The sequence below is a fragment of the Helicoverpa armigera genome, chromosome 3, assembly GCF_030705265.1.
Source record: "Helicoverpa armigera isolate CAAS_96S chromosome 3, ASM3070526v1, whole genome shotgun sequence".
Taxonomy (NCBI): Eukaryota; Metazoa; Arthropoda; class Insecta; order Lepidoptera; family Noctuidae; genus Helicoverpa; species Helicoverpa armigera.
Genome location: NC_087122.1, coordinates 5820489 through 5842554, shown reverse-complemented (window position 1 = coordinate 5842554; position 22066 = coordinate 5820489). Strand labels below are relative to the sequence as shown.

At 37.2% G+C, this 22066-nt stretch overlaps 1 protein-coding gene across 1 annotated transcript in view; it reads right to left on the bottom strand.

Moving 5' to 3' along the window:
- LOC110380488 (cullin-associated NEDD8-dissociated protein 1) overlaps positions 1–22066 on the bottom strand; it is a 574273-nt gene that overhangs the window by 343276 nt on the left and 208931 nt on the right. The gene's annotated exons all lie outside the window — the stretch shown is intronic.

Below are 22066 nucleotides of genomic sequence, written 5' to 3'. Positions count from 1 at the left end.
TTTAGAGCTGTTCCCCAATTTATCTAGTTTTGTATTCGACTGACCACGTAGCGATTTTTATCGATATGGTTGTTGTTAACTATTCATACTAGGAAATATCCTTGTACAAATACCTGTGTACATATTTTATTATTATTTTTATAATCTTATGACAACATCCAAAATATATTACCTGCCTGATTTTGAGTTTGCAGATCAGCTTTAAGAACGCTTGCAACGCTCCGAGCCACTTCATCCGCCCGCTATTTTCCTAAATCTACTATAGCTACAGATAATATTTATATACCTACCTATTTTTTAAAGCCTTTTAAAAATGATCATGCAGCCATGAGGTAAGCTTATTTTTATGTGTTGCTGCAATGCCTGTTTTTTCGTTATTGTGATAATTTTCTTTCGTAATATTTTCTATAGCATTTAGCAGTATTTTTCTTAGAGAAGACAGATTTTCTTGTTTTTTTGATCAGCAAATGTAGAAATAGAAATAATTTACGTATGAAAACTCAAAAAAAAAACCTTCTTAAAACATTAATCTTAATAGGTAAATACGATATTGTAATATTCTGACGTCCTGTTTATGTGCAAGCATTTTGAATAGGATCTTGAGGGTTCAAAACTTGAAAAGTTACAATGTGTCTTCTGCAGTCACTAACTGTATCTTAGACACAAGTACTTTTAAGATTTCTATGGGTGATTAATAGAACTAGGAAGAAATCGGAGAGACTGAAAGCAACAACCTGCCTTCAGTGGTGATAGTAGGCTATGCTCGTATTTTTCGTATGAAAAAAGGGGATGTAAGGGTGCGTCCACATCTGGCGAATGCGCCGCGAATGCGCAGCACGCGAGCCGATCGCGAGCTGTCCGCGAGCTGCGCGCGTGCATTTTTGTTCGTGCGCCGCTTCTGCGCCGCCCGCGCTCAGCTCGCGCGCGACCTAAGCGCCGCACGCGAGCGGCGCGCAGGCGGCGCGCGACGTCTGCCATCTTCGATAGTACTGAGCCAATATACGGAACTGTAAGGGCGAGAACTGATTGCGCGCAGATCGCGCGCCGCTCGCGCGCCGCTCGCGCGCTCTATACGAGCCTTGCGTGAGCTGCGCTAAAGAGGCGCACCGAACTATTGCAGTGACTGCACGCGCGCAGCTCGCGGACAGCTCGCGATCGGCTCGCGTGCTGCACATTCGCGGCGCATTCGCCAGATGTGGACGCACCCTAGAATGACGAATAAGCGTATAATGACGAAAAATTATGTAATAATATAATTGTAAGTAAAATTAAACTGTGAGAACACTCGTAAGGAACGAGAGGTGTAGAGACGGAATGGGGAGGCTTTTGCCCAGCAGTGGGACAATTCAAACTAAGTATAAAAAAAGTAAAACGAATCGTTTTGGACTGAGAATTGTGAGCAAAACCGAATTTTTAGTAGATAAACTTTTGCATATTAATGTCTATTTACAGAAAGTGTAGAACTTACCTACTTCTAGTATGTACTTCTACATAGTAGGTATGGTCTCTTAGAATAAGATATTCTTGTAAAATTTCCTTGGATCTGTGTTGTTACAATTACCTAACCGTAGAAAGATAATAATATATGTTGTAATTAATATACCTTATAATATCTTCCGTGAAATTGATGCATGAATTTAATTAGCTGCATATCTAAATGTCCTATATATAGGATATCTTACTTCACTTCACTTTCACTAAACTATCACTTGTCGGATTAAACGATAAGAGCAATTTTACGGACCCCGCATGCGTCAATTTTACGCATTTCTTCAGGGTAAAATCTCTTTAATAAACATCACATTTTCTTGAGATAAATAGTTTTACTTTTTAAACATTGTTTATAGAGGTTGTTTTGAAGATTAAACAACACAAAAGATCTACTTGAATTGCTACTAATCGAATATAAGTTAAACTTAGGTATATTCGGCATTCTATTATCTATATGCAAGTTGGTATGGTTGGTACTTAGGTAGGTATCTATTGGCTAAAGAATGGTCGAATAAGAAGGGGTTGGCATGAAAACTCCTTTGCGTGAGAAAATAGAGACATTCAGCATCTGAAATAGGTAAGAAACAATATATCATCCAGCACCTAACTCTTCCAACGAGAAGTGAACCGTAAGAACGCGATAAATCGGTATTTGTAAGATATTACGGTATCCCCATGTCACATAAGGTCCTGGTAGGTATTCAGCGAATATTTAATAGATAATCTTTATAAAGAAATGCTTACCGTTAATCTTGAACCATGCGTGACCATGCCTGCGCGTATGAATTCACTATCTGCCCAAAAGTTATGAGGATTCACCCAAAGTCGAATGAAAAATGGCGTTGCATTTTATTCTCCATGGTTTGACCTTTTCAGTTTGCGTTTTGGTCGAAATACATTTATCAAATAAAATTTTAAGTTCTCTACAGTTCGCCTGTTGAGATTTTTCATGCAGGCGGATTCTTTGTTTAAAAAAATATTTTAATTAGTATGGTTGGTTGGTAGATCAACCTAGGTACCTACTACTACTAGTAGTGCCTCTTCTTACCGAAGGACTGATTTACGGCTTGGCTGACTTGTAGCTTGGCTTGGCAATCTGCCATGATTGTGTCCCGAAGGAGTGTAGATATTGATGATGGTCAATAGCTTTCAAAATAACTGACTGAAATATTATTTCATAAAGATTTAATGCAACCTCACTGAACTCGCTGCCTTTTCCTTGCCGACCGTGTTCTTTTTCCTAGCTTTTTGCTTCATTTTCTAGAAGTTTCGGGACTCCTGAACCAAGAAACTTGTTGAAGTATATTAGTTTTCGTTTTAATGATTCTCTGGGAAGTTATGAACAGTTAACGGTTTTTTGTACCTTTCAACCCATTCAAACCAAAGCGACCTTCAATTTGAGTCCTGTTTTTGCCTTATTATCTGGACATTTATAAAACTGCTTTTCGAAAATAAATGCAGTTCCATCCTTAAGTTGTAAAAATGCACAAAAAAACGTCGGCTACAATCTTTACTTGAAACAACAGTTTACATACGAGGTTTCTATAAAAATAAACCTCAAAAATAAATATTTTTACCGGTTGTTTGCGCGGTTTGTCTCAGGTGTTTGTTACACGAATTTATTTCTTGCGAACAAATCCACACGGTTATAAATTTTGTATAATAGCGCACATGACGCGTTCTTACAAGCTCCCTTTGAAGATATGAAAACGCGAGCTATGAGAATATACCACCCACGTATTTATGGTTCAATTAATCACTGATTTAAGGCTAATTGAACCAAAGCGAGTGCTAAAAGGCCTTGTTTTAAAATTGTAATAGGTTAAAAATAAGTATGGTTGAGTTATTTCAGGGAAAATTGACATATTGCTGGAAAATTACGCTGTTTATTCTTCCCACTCTTGAATGTTAGAACTAACACGATTATTATTTAGCATTAATCTAAAATTAGAAATATATTTCATAAGGAAATAAGTACCTAAGTATAGGTACATAATCAGAAACCCGTGGCCTAAGGTCATTCAACTCGTAGAGTTCACAAGAATCAGGCAGATATCCTTCCTCCATTAGGATTGTGAAACATGTGTAGGTAACTGTACATATATACTTATGTACATACATATGTGTGTATATCTACAGGGCACATGTTTTGTTCCTGGAAAGTTCTAATAAATAACAAGTGAACATTAGCTGCTCAGTGGGGGGTCAATCAGACGCATCCGAAAACAAGGAGTTGCATGTTATGAAGTACATATTTATTAGCAAATGGTAACTAGGTCAACGTAATTCTGAGAACACGTAAACAATAAACACAATATAATTATTACTTATATACCTACCATAACATTGTATTGTTTGTTGTGGCGTAATTTACCTTCCCAATGTTACAAAAACATTGAAATAAGTCTTTCATAATTTATCTACTTACTTATATTTTTTTCTAAAAATTATGGGCAGGTCGCTTCCAACAGGTATCTGTGGGAACAAAGGGGGAGGCCTATGTTCAGCAGTGGACGTCCTATGGCTGAGATGATGATGATGATGATTATGGGCATGAGATAAAAATCTTACCTTACCATATAGATACCTACATATTTCTTGAAAACCGAATTCGGTCATGGTCACTGTCCCAAAAAAGTGACTATCTGCACAGATACCTATCTATGACTATTATGGGTCAGCAAACTAACTTGTGAAAGGAACTTTTTATTCGACCGAAGGAATCCCATGATTTATAGCGGGATGAAGGGGATCTCACATTTAAGGAAAGCTTACAATATTTAAAAAAATATATATATCCTTAAATATTCAGTTATGGGTATATATTTTTTAGAGTTATCAATCTGGACATAGGTAATAAGCGATAGGAGAGCTTCATATCAATCAGATAAGCGGTTTTTATGCCCGAGCAAACAAACGGAACTGTCCTCTCTATGATATTAGTTTGGTCATGATTGATGAACTAATATCTAACTGAATAACGATGGGTGAGTATATGAACCTTCATGCTTATGATATATGTATATGAACCTACCAAGCTTCGGTAGAGTTTCATGGTTCAAACACAGATTACCTTAATAGTTACTTCGGATCAACTAAGAGCTCGCGTAGGTAAGGCTACAATATGTATCTGACTGACATGTACCTATTTTTGTTTCGGCTGTAGTCACCTAACAGGGATTACACAAATGTCTAAAAATAATATCGTAACGAATTTTTATAAGCCGTAGAGTTAGAAATATGATTTTAAGGTGTTTTTGCCATCGCCCATTACCGCTTACGTAACTGGATCATAAGTGAGGGTTTAGTCACTAGGTAAGACCTACGTACCCTTTTAACACCCCTAAACGAGCTGCGAGAGGAGGATTTCCACAGGATAAAAAAATGTAAGCCACGTTATCATTATCATAATACTGAATCCAGTCATGTAGGTAACAAAAGGGGCAAAGAACTTCACGCTCCCATTATAATATAGGGCTGAACATTATTCATGGGCCTTTCGCGTTATTACCATAATAAAAACTGCGGAAATAAAAAGAGTAATTTGACACAAACGTCTTGTGGCGTATCCAGCACTTAGCCACGCTATGTATGAGCTATAAAACTCACTTGTTTTTATAAAAGAAGCCACATCAGGATTTTTATTGTTAGACAACGAAGGCGCTTCTAGTCATTCAGATTTATTAGGACGTCGATTAGTACTGAATAGCAAATTTATTGCCTATGAAATCGTGGTTTTATAGGTTTTAAATTGAATGTGAGCACTAATTCATTGTGAAATAGCTCGTATAAATTAGAAGCCGTATTGTTTGGTTCATACAGATGTACGATAATGGATTTGATGTCTGAAATTACTAAGGTTGAAGTTGTGTAAAGCATAATTTTACTTTAGTAGAAAGATTTAGGTAAGAAGATTTTACCTATTTTCAATTGTTCATAAGTCATCATGTTCACATTGCCCACAGACAGACTTCAAGAAACGAATCCGAAAAACAAATTCCCTTAATCCTTTGAGCATTGAGGTTCTCAAATATGCTTTGGGGACCCGAACTTCACTTGCGACTCCAAATGTGACCCTCACCCTGCTTGTCATATATTTTACATAGAAAAACCACTACGCACCACCTCCATGAATTGTAGACGTGACTTTGTGCCTACCATGTATATGCTCACGTTTTGTTTTTATGGCAACACTGATCAGCGCGCGAAGTCGACATGTGTTTTTTTGCAGTCAAATATAGTAATGACGATCATCATTTAAATGAGTGTATAATGGATGTATCCGCGATGACGTGTCTTTCGACTTGTATGTAGGTATTATATGACATATATGACTTGTATACCTACCTGCCTACATTTCGTCATCTAGGTAAGTAGTTAGGTGCTTTTTACGGAAGTTGAGCAAAAAGTTTGAATTGTAGGCAAAAGTATTTTATTGGGAATAGAGGTTTTGTACATATTAGAGCACCAGAGTTCATAAAAGATTTTGTATCTAAAGACTAGGTAGTTGTTCTTATGATTGCAGGCGACAGTTCAGCATCACACAGCTTTGCTTATGTTTTGATAGAAAATGCGATGTTAAGGGAACCTAACCCACATTATATTTCGTGTGCATTATTTTAATGGTCTTCGTTAAAAATGGCGATGACAAACTCGAGTGCTCAGTTTATGATAGAGATTAGATTAAAAGGTCACTAGTTTTCATACTAATCTCTTGTGATCGCTGTAGGTACTTCTACAATACGTAGATACTTGATATTTTCCAATTTAACTTTCAGAGCTTGCGCGAAACGATATGCAGCTCGCTTGCTTTTCATTCATAAAGCCGGAAACGAAGGAATTTTAATATGCATATTGAAATGGTTGCTATAAAGAATATTTTATGAAATTACGTCTGGAACAACTCATGAATTTTCACCATTCCATAAGCATTGACCTGAAAATTTCCAGTAGCACAATCGAAATTCTATAGGTAGAACGAATGCCTGAGATCGGAATTATAGAATTTAAGATTGTTTTCCTGATTTCAAAGGATTTTCGACCGAAGCTCAAGCTATAGGTATCTATTTGTAGGTACCTAGGTATCATGGCGTCGACGTCTGCAGTACTTGACCGTTAAAATAAAATCCTACTTTATATAGCTTCGAATCTCAGAAGTTGAATTTTACAAGTTATAGTCTGTCTAGAAAACGAACACAAGTAAGATTTTTACTAACCACTGGGCCTGCTCGGTACACCCGTATGAAATGAATCTAGCGTACGACCAATACAAACTTCTTGTCTATAGGTATAATCATCTCTATAATAATGGTAGATCCTTGATCACATTACCACTTCACTGGAAGTGACATCCACTGCAGTGACGCATCTAGGATAATGAAGTCGGAACTCTTGGTACCTACCGTCTCGTGGGAAAGCGGCCATGATTGGCTTTTGTTTCACATCAAACCCAGGATAACTTCGCGCCAGACAATTCTATTGTGCGCGAAACTTTTGTGTGAGGGATTTTTAACTGGATTTTAAAATAGGTTCCTATGGAAGCTATAGTTGGTAAGCTTTTTATTCGAGAACCGCATCTAAGGCAGGCGAACCAATATTTGAACAGCCTTAAACATACACCGTCTTACCACAAAAACTTTTAAACGTCAGTTTAAGCCTTGTCTAAAAAAATGACAAATTATGACGTTGACATATGGTTCATTTTGCAGCCACAATTTTTTTAGACAAGTGTAAAACCGGTGTTTAAGTTTTTGTAGTAATGCCAACATAGTTTGTTTAAGAAATATGTCACCAAAATATTTTACGTTCTAAAATAAAGATTTCTACGGAATATACTGTTACTGTTACAGCCTTTTTTATCGTCCCACTGCTGGGCGCAGGTCTCCTCTCACACGGAGAAGGATTGAGCATTAATCACAACGCTTGCTCAATGCGGGTTGGTGATTTCAGACTACAGTCCAGGTTTCCTCAAGATGATTTCCTTCACCTTTTTATCAGCCATTGGTGTCCAAGATTTACTTAGAAAGTACAGACAAACTTAGAAAAGTTGCATTGGTACTTGTCTGACCTGGAATCGAACCCGCGTCCTCATACTCGAGAAGTTGGTTCTTTACCCACTAGGCCACCACGACCCCACCACACACCAGGACCCACGACGGAATATACGATTAAAGTATATTTCTGAAGGCTATTTCGATATCTTTTGTAATCTGAAAGGATAGATAGAGAGATTACACTCAAGGACTGCGGCCTCAATAGGCTATTTTCCTGACGTACCCTAGGGCTTAGGGGATAACTTTGCAACACCCGATTTTATAGCTAAGAAAAGTGTTATGCATTATTATTTGAAGTGCTGGTGGTCGATCAATCTGCAAGCTGATAAGAATTGGTTGTAATAATTAATTTCAAGATAACTTTGATTTACTTATGGTTATACCTCTTTTTGAAAATCTCGTCCGAAATTACTTTATACGATGTCTGAAGATAGAATTTGAGTAAAATTCAACATCATCTAGCAAGTCTAGAAGCAGTCTCCACTCTCATCTTCTATGTGAAGAATTTCTAATATACCCACCGCTTGTGTTGGATGAAGTTTCACTGGCTGATTAAATTATAACATCATTTTGTATCATGTCATCTGCTGCAGCCGATGTAGTACAATCCCTCGGGGCGAGTAGCCTCGATTGGTTATTGTTTTATATCCCTACGGTCTGAAGTGTGAACTTCACGATAGATATTTTTATAGCTAAAGATATCAACTTTAATATTCATTATTTTGACGTAAATGCTAAAAAGGTATTTTTAGTTACGTGTACCTGCATTAAAATTGCAACCATCCTCCGAGCCTTTTCCCAATCATGTTGGGGTCGGCTTCCAGTCTAACCGGATTCAGCTGAGTACCAGTGCTTTACAAGAAGCGACTGCCTATCTGACCTCCTCAACCCAGTTACCCAGGCAACCCGATACCCCTTGGTTAGACTGCTGTCAGACTTACTGGCTTCTGACTACCCGTAACGACTGCCAAGGATGTTCAATGACAGCCGGGACCTACAGTTTAACGTGCCATCCGAAACACAGCCAATGGTGTCTAAGATATACTTAGAAAGTACATACAAACTTAGAAAAGTTGCATTGGTACTTGCCTGAAATGGGATCGAACCCGCACCCTCATACTTGAGAGGTTGATCCTTTACCCACTAGGCCACCACGACTTTTTCATTCTTTTTCATTCGACATTAAAATTGCAACCAATGGTCTAATTTTTTAATTTTAATACCTAGTTGTTTTCTGTTGGACAAATGCATGTTTACACCTACATCAGTATTTAGATTGATATTTAAATGTACTATAAATAGAGACACCTTCCAAGAAACTGAAGACATAAAAATAATAGAAGTGCCACAACAATTTCTCCAGTATCAGAACCTGTCTTGCAGTAACGGATAGCGTAATTTTCACATGAGCGGCGGTCTAGTCGAGTAGCTCATTTCTCAGGATCCAACTTATCGTGCTTTCACAAACTCGCCGAGAGCTCTTCCATTTGCATTAAGTTATTTCATGTCGTGAAATGTGACGTCACGCGAGAACGCGATACATTCTGTTGCGAGTGATAGATGAGGGGTTAAATGAAACTATCGCATTTTTATTTCCTTTCGGTTTGAGGAAATATGATAAAAAAATCAAGTTTCATGATCTTTGATAAATATATATTTTTTAATGATTGCCATTGATACGTTATTGTCAAGACAGAAATCGTTATAGAACAATAGAAATGCATCAAATATATCTTAGAACAGTGACAATAAATAAAGGTAAGATACATATAGGTACTATATTTATCAGCATCAGCAAAAGTATCTTCACTTTATAAAAAAAAATACTCAAGCTCTTTAAAGTCGTTACTCAAAAGCTATTTGTCGGTTACAAACCAAATAAAGTCTGACAATCCTCGATTTAAGATGATTGCTTTCTTTCAACTCAATTATTTAAAGTGAATTCGAGTAAATTGAATTTAAGACTGACTGACTGCAATTTGTCAGGTTTGATTAAGGTCCTTAAGTTTAAAGTCCTATATTTTAAATTGCACACTAATTCATGAGGGTGCTTTTAAAAAATCCGGTGTGAGTGTTTTGTTTGTTGAGCCAATGTTAATTATTTACTTCGTTGAGTACACAGAGTGTATAAATATTAAGGGCGTCGTTAAAATAGATTGAAACTGAGATTCAGCCAAGATCCAGCAGAGATAAACGACGCAATAAAACTCTTATGACGGACTTTATTGTTGGCGGACTTAAATTGTACTAACAAACGTCTATCTCTGACGCGATCTTATATACAATCATCTGATTAAATTGCGTAACTATAGGTACTTGGTAGGGTGTCAGGGTCCGTAAGCGAGCGTGACCAATTAGGCCGCGTTTCCACTGACGCGGAGCTGGGCGGAGAGGAGCGGAGAAGAGCGGTGAAAAGTGGTCAGTGTTTCCACTGAAGCGGAGCTGGGCGGAGAGGGGCGGAGAGGAGCGCAGCTGGGCGGAGAGGAGCGATGAAGATTTTGAATGCACCTAGTGACGTAACGAAGACAACTGACACACTGCACGCGAGTCACGCACCGCCCCGCTCCGTACCGCCCCGCTGTCGTCCGCTCTGCATCCCAATGCTCGCTGTCCTCCGCACTGCACCGCCTCGATGTAAGAATATTCGCTCAGCTCTGCTCCACCCCGCTCGTACTGTTTCCATTGAAGCGGAGCGGAGATTTCAAGCATAGTCATTGGTCAATTTGTGCACCGCTAAGCTCCTCTCCGCCCAGCTCCGCGTCAGTGGAAACGCGGCCTTGTCATTTATCATTATCATTAAAATTGACGTGTGGCGTTTGTCAAAGTGCCATCAAAACAGACAAAGTTGGTCAAAAGAGACACTACGGTACCGCCGGCCATAGTGGTAGCGACAATGGAACCGATAGCGGTTGCGGTAGTACTTGAAAAAGAATTAATTTAACAAAAACAAATGCAATAAATACTTGGGCACCTACACACAGTTTGAATGTTTTTTTTTTTTTTACAATTAAAACACTACGGGATTAGCATTGCTATTAATAATCCTCGTTAAAATAAATAAAGTGATCACAAGCCACTTGGCATATTAAGTTGGTAAGTATTGTATAACAGCTTCAATATTTTCACATCACTTCGTAATTATTCATAACAGATCCTTCGTATAGCGAAAAATCCCGTGGGATATTGACATAATTAGTTCGCCTGACTGCCGGATTCCTGATGGCACTATGATAATAATATGTCATACTTACGTACGTAGATGATTCTGTACATTAAATGTAAATTGTATATGGACTGTACGCGAATTAAACTATTAGGTAGTCTTAACTTTACCCATCAATGCGATTTTGCCGGGTCAGTATTAATAAAACTAAGCACTATTTGTATTCCTCAGCAAGAAGGGAGCATTCTTACTTCGAGTCGTATCCTAATCTCCCAATACATGACTAAAGCTTCCTGGATTTACTCGTAGAAGTTTGTGCAAAGTTTTTGTACTTCACTCATAAACTTCAAATACTGTACAGAACATTTTTTTGTCCGCCAGACACGTGCGAATGGTACACCGTGCGTGGACAGAATTCCCAAGTAGATAGAAAACGCTTTTTCAAACAAGTGGCTTTATGTCAGCCCATATTTCAGCTACTTCTTGAGGAAAAAGTAAATGAGCGCCCTTTTGTACCCATATTAACCTTACGATATGTTTCGAACGCTATCATGCGCGTATATGAAGCAAATAATTTGCTTTCATAGCTATTACAGGGTTGCTCTGATAAGAATACTAGCTATATATTATGTAGGCAGTACTCCTACGCAATATCATAACAACGGCATCGTAAAAGCTATTTTAACGAACGTCTTCGCATCGGGATGGTTGTTTCAGCAAGTGAACGACTTTCAAGCAATAAAGCACAGAGAGACGTTTTACGCTGGTTTTATTGAAGTTTTTTCTACGCCACATTTAAGCGACGCGACGTGATGCTGCGTCCCGCAGGGTGGATCAAGCTGTCAATGCCAACATTCCGTGAATGGGCCCGTTTTGAATAACGTGTTCCTATACAGTGCCTCCTTAATCCTTCAGCTTGAAATTTTTGACGTAATAGGGATGGCTTTATGCATAATTCTCGAGCGACGATCATTAAAGCTGTCGGATGGCGGGCGCGCGCGGTAATGAACCCCGCGATCGTGCGCTGTTGTCTCTCTCAGCGCTAATTGCTGCACACTTATTAAGGTCGAGACGCGGCAACAGTTGAAAAATGCACTCCAAAACACAAAGAGATAGTTTGCATAAGCGCTTTGAGATAGGATTGTTCGGATGTTTGTTCCAGACAGCAAAGGTTTTCAGATTACAATTATAGGTCGACAACAATTCACTACCCGTTGATACTTTTAGTGGAAATAAAATCGTGTTAGACGTTTAAATTGAGTGGAATCGAGGTCGAGTTAAGCCTACGAGCACGTGATCGGAATTTCAGGAGCGATTCGTAAGCGAAGCTGTAGACCTCTCGTCGTTCAGGTGTTCGCCAATATACCGGGACTTTTTTGTATGCATTGAGTACTACCTAGATTGTTTACTGCGAACCGTGTGTGTAAATTTCGTTTAACACGTAAAGTTGGGAGGGTTCTTGAAATAAACTTTTAAGAAGGTGGGCTATAAACACCTCGGACTTAGGTAAGTACAATTGCAACATACCAACTTGGAAATTACGTTACCTGAAGGGTATACCTATTATTCTTCTTGATTAGTTTTTTGGGTCTTCGTGATGGCAGTAAAATCGGGGAAAATATGGCAACTGAGATGGGCTTGTATTGTTGTAAGAAATTAGCGAGTTTCTCTCCAGCCGTGTCGGCGCAACGTGTTGATTACTTTTTAATGAATGTTTGATGGGAAAACGGCAATTATTGGGTCTCTTTATCGAAATTATAGCTACAACAGGTTCTGGAACGTTTGTAATGGAAAATGTTTACATACACTTTTATAAATAATTTACGTTGCTATGTAATCAGTTTAACTCTTCGTGCATGTAAGTGATATTTTAATCTTTATTTATAATTTTTCTGAATAATGCAGCCAATTAGTGTCAATTATCTAACCTTGGCTTTATGGAAACATATTTACTTAAGTTTTGTCACTTTGGCTGTAGTTTTATATACTTGTACGAATGCTTAATTTATTTCTCTTGATTTCACCGTACCCTTTTATGATAGCAGACTACGTCAGAAATATGTACAAGTTTGATCTAGCAGCGTTGTGATAAAGTGGAAGTATATTTCAGAATCGGGACGCCTCGTTTATGGGTATAGATGGAGTATAGACAGCTAAAAACGGTGTGTAAAAATCTGGGACCATCCACTGCCTTTCTGTCTTTAACCAAACATCATTTGATGGAACACTTAATTAAGGTAGGTAGATTATCTACCGTAGAAACACCAACCAACCTATAATAGCAGTATTAAAAGAAACTTGAAAACTGTAAGCTAAAAACAGTATTCATATTTTTTAAATTGATAATTAGTACCATTTTCACTTAACCGAAAAACGTGCCAAAAATATTTAACAATTACTTTGTCTTTGTACATTTTGTACTAAACACGGTGACAAATTCAATATATCTAAAGTGGAATGACAAGGCTTCGAGCCGTTGTATAGATTGCTTCCGTTATCTATCATGACGGATCAGAAGATTGAAGAATCGTGTTCGATGGAAACAGATTCCATTTGGAGATTGCATTTGAAATCTTACAGGGTTAAACGTGTTGGATAGCCAAATTACAAGTTGTTTAGATCGTGTTGTACCTTTTTGATGTAAAATCTATTAAGGTAGATATATAAAATATGTCAATTTTTCGTTGTAAATTTATAGCTCAAGTACGAGCTTACCCAAACCAAATGTTAAGGGTTTTTTCGGACTATTTAGTAGTTCGAACGGGACGCGAGTGAAACCGCGAAAAAACTAGTATTATATAAAGCGGCTTTTTTCTAAAAATATTTCAAAAGGTAAGTTATCAAAGCTGAAAAGGTTCATTACATTTTTCACGCGATGAACCAATGATTTTTTATGGCCAGGTTTTAAGCTTAGTCGGTTAACTAGCTATGACTTCTTTGTTAAGTAGACTGCAGTTACTTTTTGGCCTTTTTAGCAGATGTTCCAAGTTTCCAGAATTTTGGTACCAAATACAGAAACAATCTGATACAGAATATAGAACAAGTACGCGTTAGTAATGCAAATATTTTGTGTATTACTGCAACGATTCGAGTCACGTAGCGCAGAAGACGAACAAAGTGCACTAGTCGACAAGTCTATTAAGTGCATCCTCGCTGAATAATCTTAGCACCAGCCTTAATACTCATGTGAAAAAAGAAAGAAGGTTTAATTACCACGATAGGCTATGGTGCTGACAGTTGGCTAATTGATTTGAATCCTTCAATATAATTGCATAAAACACATAGGTAGGTAAAATATCACGTAGGCATGCTAATGCTGTATCCATCCATCACAGCCCCTAGGTTGTCTTGTCTGTCTTCGGATGTAGACCTCCTCCAAATCTTTCCATTTCTGCCTAATTCTTGCCATACTTACTCATATTTTAAATTCTCCGTAAATAAATCTACTGACGTTATGGAACTCACATTTTCTCTTGGATACCTAGGTAGGTACATTGGTTCTCGGATGTTTGCATACAGACGGACTGCAATTAATATGCAAACTAGATGAGTTACTCAAAAACTTTATGATTCAACTACACTGTCTAGAAACAACAAGACTGACAACAGAAAACTATTTTGTACCTGATTTTTTTTCTGCATTTTAATGGCCTCTGAAGTCCACTTTCTTCTTCTTACATTTAAGAGCTCAGCTCTTGTCGGTGCAGCTCCTTCCATTTACGTTTATCGAGTACCAACTTCTGAACCTCCTTTTACAGCCTTCACCTTCTTTTAAATTTGCTTGATGCAGCTTTACCTTTGACGACCCCTTCCCTCTTTCCTTCGATCATTTTTCGTCCAACCAAAATCATAAGTCATGTGCGATGCGCAAACCCGGAGGTCGTCGGCCAATAATAGGATATTTATTGACTTAGACCAAGTCAATATCGGTATACACACAAACATGTACCCGATATAAGTTGATATGTACCGCGACTAGTTTAGCTGGATCCACGAGGGACCGAAATATGGCCGCTATCATATTTGTTGACTACCATGCGGTAATATGATTATGTTGGCGGTTGGTTTTAGATAGTTGTTGTTGTTTTATTTTAGTTTCTAACTGGCTGGCAGTGGTTAATTTTGTGAGTAAACTGTGATTTGTTGTTCCGCGAATTTAATCGTCCGTAATATGGTTTGTTGTTAAAACAAACCATTTTGTATATACTCATATTTCGTTGCGGTTTTACGTGCATTTCTGCGCAAACCCGATTATGTGTATAGTTTATAGTTTGATGTTTTCAGACATAACTTTTTGTTATATGATTTTTCTTCTACTACTAGCATCTAAAATGAGTTTCCATAAGTACTACTCCCAAAAAGAAACATCAAAAAAACATAAGCCCCAAAACGCAGCACGTAGTCAAAAGCCAAGTGCCCCGAATAAACGTCTCCAGCCTAATACAAGTTTTGATTGCGGGCTTGGTAAGCAAATCTGACGGCATGCAGTCCCGAGGGTCGCTGTCTGCTTTGCAAGTCAATTCCACTGCACGCTGCATTCCAACATTCAACATTTTTGTTTTGGAATAAAACCTGAGTCAAACTGTCGAGAGCTTCCAACCTTTTGTTTAAACAGAACGAGTTCAATGAAATAAAGCCCGAAATTTTCATCATGTTTTCTCTAGCTGATTTTGTTTTTATTTTCCACAGAGTATCTGTTTGTCTGGTTCTCGTTTTGGTGTTTTTTGGTTGCGGTGTCGATTTTAATGAAAGTTGGAAGAGGTCTGAAGACTCATCATTCAGCTATGCCATTCATTCAGCAAGAGACTAATAATACTGGAGCGTGGCTTTCATTTGAGTTTAAAATTACACTTTAGTAGCAACAGATAGATACTTTACAGTTTTATTTGTTTATCAATTTATAAATTCCCTAGTGAAATCATTGTCCGTTTCCAAACAGGTAGTAATAAAATTGCAAAGCAGTGAACCGTTATTTTACAACTTTTTAAAGCAATGTTAGCTACGCTAAAAATGAACATGGAATGTCATAACACTCGGTTTCATTACTTTATCTCAATTATTTTTTAAATAATGGTTTTCAAAACTTAAATACATCTCGTCAGTATTAAATAAGGTCGTTTAGCTTAACACGCTGACGTAAGGTACCGTGAAATATTGCCCATTATGAGTTCAGTTTGCACAGCTATTCCAAGATTGTATGCAATTTACGAAGACAAAGAATTTCAGCTAAATATTTAATCTGCGTGCCTTCGCTCCGAGCTACAGGGCAGTATAGATGAAAATGTTGAATATTTGAAACTTTGACATCAACACACTATCGGTTGAGGTTTTCTATGGGTAGGCTTTCTAAACTTGATGACATGCCGTAGTATGGGGTCGTTCGACGTTTCGCCCCATAAGCGATTGGGGCGAAACGACGAACGACCCGTAGTATGTCACTTTTGAAAGTTTCGACTTATATTCTGAAATACTTTATTTTGAACGCTACTCACGCGCTGTATAGGAAATTAGGCTCGTCTTATAGCTAAAAAATAGACACGTGGTGTTGCCAATTTAGCCTGAGCATCATGCGTCGGTCGATGCTCGATTCAACTTGGAATGACAAGAAAAGGACATTGTCATTTATAGCTGAAGCTGAAGCTTATGTAGCTGAAGAGTGTGTTCGCTAGTTTTCTCAGGGACGACTGGGCCGATTTGAAAAAAAAAATCAGTAGATATTAAATAGCTTACTTACCAAGAAAAGTTTTGGCTAATTTATATCTAGGTACGCGAATCAAATGACGCGGGTGAATCCCTGGGCAGATTTTAGTGTAGGCAGCCTATTTATGAGCTGACAGTGATTGATATTTCTGCAACAATATGTAGTAGTTGTTTGAAGTGGTTTACAGTGACGGGTGTCAAAATATAACTTAAAATGCATCCAAAATTCCCTGACCAAACTACATCTGGCTTTGACAGGCGCTTTTGTGTCATTCATAATACATATTTAACAATACCTAAGTATGACATTGTCATTTAAAAAGGAATATACTTTGTATTATGTTTAATATTACATAACAGTACGAGTAGCAAATACTACTTAAAATATAAATAAATAGCTTAGGAAGTTTAGAGACAAGAAACTCATTCGTAATAACTTGTCAATCCTTTGATAACGAAATACGAGATAGTTCCTTCCGACTTCCGACTAACTCTGTCGTCTCAAATTTCATGTAAATCTATTCAAATTTTACGGTTTGATTAAGCATCCAATGTTTGCTTTAGTTACCTATACTTAGTAAGGAATAGACTCAACAATGAGGAATTTATGTTGTACGCTTTAGTGAGATATAAGTTAATTTTAGAAATGAATTAGGTAGGTACCTACCTACATATGTATTGTTATTTTACATGTACCTATAGTAAGATCCAGTAAGATTCAGAATGCATATATATATTTTTAAATAATTTATACGAGATCTACTGAGGAAACTATTGGAATCTGCGCTATACTTATTCAATCGACGAATAAACGATTAGATGATTTTTATATTTCGAATTTAGAACACTGGGCAATTACGTACTTGTGGAAAGATTTAAAAACCTTGTATATGTTTATGAAGTTGGGATTCAAGTTAATTTAGAGTGATTTGTTATATTAACACCTAAAAGAAATTTTTCACCTAAAACTTTTTTTTCATAACTTTGAGATATACTTACTACCTTTTGGGTAAAATGCTGGAATACTTAGAAAGACCAACAATAATTTCAGACTTTATTCGACATACCTATAAACGATTAGGTTTCTACCTACAACAAGCGCACCACTAGTTCATTATAAAGTCAATAACATCATCACATTAATAAGTCTGTCACAAGTTGCAGCGCACGTGTGATACCATCGGATTGCCTATCTGCTGCTGTCATGTTCTGTGTCGGCTGTAGGAAGTATTGTGATGTAAGTGGGAGCTTGTTTACAGCCTTTGTAGTACGTACCTAGTGGGAAATGTATTTAAAGGATCATTTTGCTGATATAGAGCGCTGGGCAATACGAACTGTGAAATGATTTAAAAAAGCTGTCGGAGTTTATGAAGTTGGGTTATCCGCGGTTATGTGGAAAACATACAAACATACGAATTGTGAACCTCCTTTTTGGGATGTTGGATAAAAACCCCAACCGGTCTCAAAAAACAACACAAGAGAATGAAGATATTTCTATGCACAACTGTCCATAATTGCACTGTACACTGTACATTTTATTGCCACCAATATTCTGAACAAAAATCCATGCAATGTCCCAGTCACAATCCCAAAAAAATACATAAAATAGAGGACGTACGAATCGTAAAATTCTTACTTTGTAAAATCTTTGACTGCAGCATTTCCTTTAAAGGCGATAACTGGAGCTACCTGTCTTTTACCAAGATTTATCTATTGGTGCAATATGAGAACATTTTGCTTCATGGAACAGAATATGGCAACAACGATTTTTCTATGAAGAGAACAAATACACATTCTCTAAGATATTATCGCTACACTGTCGAAATGAATATATGTAAGTGTCGATGAAAATTTTTATGGCAAAGATTTTTCCTGATTTTTAATGCAACAATCTCTGCAGGCGATCTTGAGTATCGGTCATAGACAGTTTCAAATTTTATGAGCACTTATGCAAACAACAAAGACACTATCCCTAAAACGCTTCCTTTTTCGGGCAGGCACATGGTTCCGATAATTCAAAGCTGTGATGAATCTATCAATTTGTTAAATATATCAATAGTGTGTGTGTGTGTGATGTACCTATAGTTTAAAAAGTATGTACGTAAAAATATAGCTTATGTTACTCGCAGATAATATAGTTTTCTAATGGTGAAAGAATATTTAAAATCGGTCCAGTAGTTTTTGAGTTTATCCATTACAACCAAACAAACAATGTTTCTAATATTATATATAGTATAGAAAGTGCATACATTTTATATTTAAGTGGCTTTTGGTTTAGATACCATTTTCCAGCTACGATGCTCTTCATAGCACAATTTTCTCACTGAGCCCTAATCCCGCATGACCAAACGATTACCGTTATTTAGTAGTTTCGCACACATTATAACAGATGGCCGTAATTAAATTATGCAAAACACGTGCTTTGGCCTCTCGCGTACACTAAAGCGGTTAATTGAGAAGATTTTGTTTGAGAATCCCCTAAAGTATTTTTTTGATCGCCTTTCCCTCGGAATTGGCTCATTTATAACTCGGACAATCTGCTTAGGCTGTACCCCGCTGGTGGGAAGGCTGAGAGGATATTCTATTTTCATGTAAAGGGCTCTGCGTGGGACCACAGCTTCCACAACAAGGGCTTAGAATAATAGACGACCTTACACCCCTGAATATATTGTAAGAGGAACAAAAATTCTTCCGAACGAGTTTAAACAGGCATTTCTTTTACAAAAATAATGTTGGTGTTGCGGCTTGAACAGTTTTTGTTATTGTCAAGTTTTGTTCATTGACCTCGCCTTGATAATGTTCAAAGCTATGTAGATTGAACCTGCAACGGGCAATTACCTACATTGTTTAGATAATTTTCAGACACACGTGCAACTGATAAATGAAGATGAGTAATTACTCTTTGAAATTAATCTTGAAGTTATTTACTTGTTTTGATTTATTATAATCACAAACAACTATTATATACAACAAAAGTATCTCGTCTTTCTTCTAAACTTCGAACAAAATTTGTCCAGCAAAATATTGTCACGAGCATAAAAGGTAACGACACTATAATGTAGCCTAAAGACATTAAAGAACCTACTTTGATAATGGAGGCGTGATGATACTTTAAATCATTTTACTGTTCGCCGCCTACTATTAAGATTTTGCGAAAGAAAATCTATTTGTCAGTAATGTTTGTCGGCCTAGAGTTTGATTAACGAGCGGGCTTCGCTACGTTTTGTCACTGATATACTGAGACAAATAGTTTTCACCCAAAAAATCCGACACTCCAAAAAGTTGTTGAAATGCGTGATAAAGGATAGATTACGCATACGTTCGCGATATTGGAAAATGTAGAAACCTATTTTCTGTTCGATATTTATGACCCTCTTGTGAATATTTTATAATGAGATTTTAATGAAGTGCTCCCGATAAAGAATGCTGTTAAAGATATATTTCTGAAAGCTTCCGTCGAACGACTTTTCCTGAAGAACTTAATGGCCTAAACATGGCATGCTTGGTTGTAATAAGTTACAAAGTGGTACCGTACAAAGTCACCTTCATCTTGTATTTGTTGGGATCATAGGAAAGACAGTTGAAAGTTCAGTTCCGATGAGTGAATTGCTGGTACGGAACTGTTTTTAGACCAACCCAAATAAAATTTCAGAAATCTCTCGTTTGTGTTTCTTGTAGTCGCCAGAATTAGAATGCAAAATATTATAGCAGCAATTTCTCACAAAATAAATGTCCTGTAAAAGGGTTTAATACTACGCTGCTTACTTACAACCTATTGACCTAAAAATAAAGCAATTTTTGGGGGGAAATTTTGTTTTACGATATGACTAGCGATAAAACCCAGCTGTGCTTGAACAGTTATATAAAATTAAAATGTCCTAGGTAGCCGTTGCTGGAGTCCAAGCCATTTCTACATTGACCATATAAAAATTTTACGAGTGATTCTCAAACTTAGAAAATACTAGCACTTTATGTAAGTATTTAATGTACAAACATTTTAAACAACTCTATGAAATACTAGTGTATTTTATAGAGTTGAGTTACTAAAATTGAATGCCAAATCTTAATGGATTAAAATATATTTAATGCCGCTAATTTATATCCTAAAACTGATAAATGATTATATTGGCAAAGGATAAATCGCATTTAAATAAAAACCTACTTAACTTTATTTTCCGAGGCGCCTAGTGACGAAAACTCATCTAAATCGATACTTTTCGCCCGCAGCTATAGTGACACCGACACTATAGACGGTATCCGTTCCCTCACGTTCTTATTTATCCAGTAAAGCAAGTTAATTAATGAACTGTCAGTGGGTTTCTACATCGATATGGCGTTCGTGCGTATGAACGCTTCCCCCTCACTATTCCGCCGTGGATCGGAATCTTATTGGAAATTCGCGTGCAATAACTGGTGTACGACAGTAGTATTTTTACTTATTTTACTTTGTTAGTACTTACTACAATTTAGAAATAGGTAATAATAAAGGTTGAATCCGGGCCAAAACATCGAGCCTTTGATGATGTATGGCTTGCAAAAATAAGATAAGATTGTCATTACATCAATATCATCGATCATCTGTAGCAATAATGAACTACTTTGTCATTCGACATTCTATGAAACGTTGCAATATATTATTTCATAGGATATCATATTAAATTATTACCTACGTGTTAAAAAAGGTCACCTTCAGTGCATCTACCTATAGACATGTTATGGTGAGTGAGATGGTCATCCGGGAGTGATACTGATAAAATTGGATGTAAACGGACGCCGTGCCATCGCCAACGTAATGAAATAAAAATGACCGCCCGCTGAAACCCCATGATGTTTCCCATACACGGTTTGATTTAACATTTGACATATTTTTCTAACGACTGGTCACTTTGAGCAAAGTCTAGAATATTGATTTATTGTCAAAAGGTCACTCTATTATGTCATCAGTGCTGAAATAATCCCAATTATCCTGTTAGTAGCTAAAATAACGAACCGTCAGCTGGTGCTGCATCAGAAATTTGCAATGGAGCTATTGAACGACGAGGAAAATAAAGATAATAAAACATTTTGTTTCTACAGCCACTTTAAAATTACCGCTAGTGAAGTGACATTTAACAATCGCGGCGAGCACTGTGCTGACAGGTACGTAAACCTATTGACAATATTCACGAGTGCTTTTTTCGCAGAGCCTGCGGTGTCCGATAAAGCGGACAATAATTGAATATTGTTCATGTAGGTAAACATTACGAATGGACGTTAATTAACGGAGATAGTTCCCGTCACGGACGACTGCTGGCCTCTATTATTTCATTAGCTCACTTTTATTCCTCTTCAGTAGCTGAGGAAGCGGTCTGCGAAAGAAAACGATCGACGATAATTGGCTTGAAAAAAAGTTGATTGGAAATGTCAATTGGCCGGGCGTCTCGGCTTTCTCACGATTGTAGGCTTTACGCGGTAAAGTAGATATTTTTTTTCGGTTACTCCAATATTGTAAAACGGTTTCTGGGCATCGAAAGTAATTAGAGTTTCCGCATGAATTTACTTTGTTGAATCACTGGTTTTTAATTAGAAATCGTTGGAATTGTGCGTCTATAAAGTCATGCGTAGCTAATTTGTTATCAAAGCACAAAGTCACATTAGTTCGTTTGCAAAGAGAAAATAA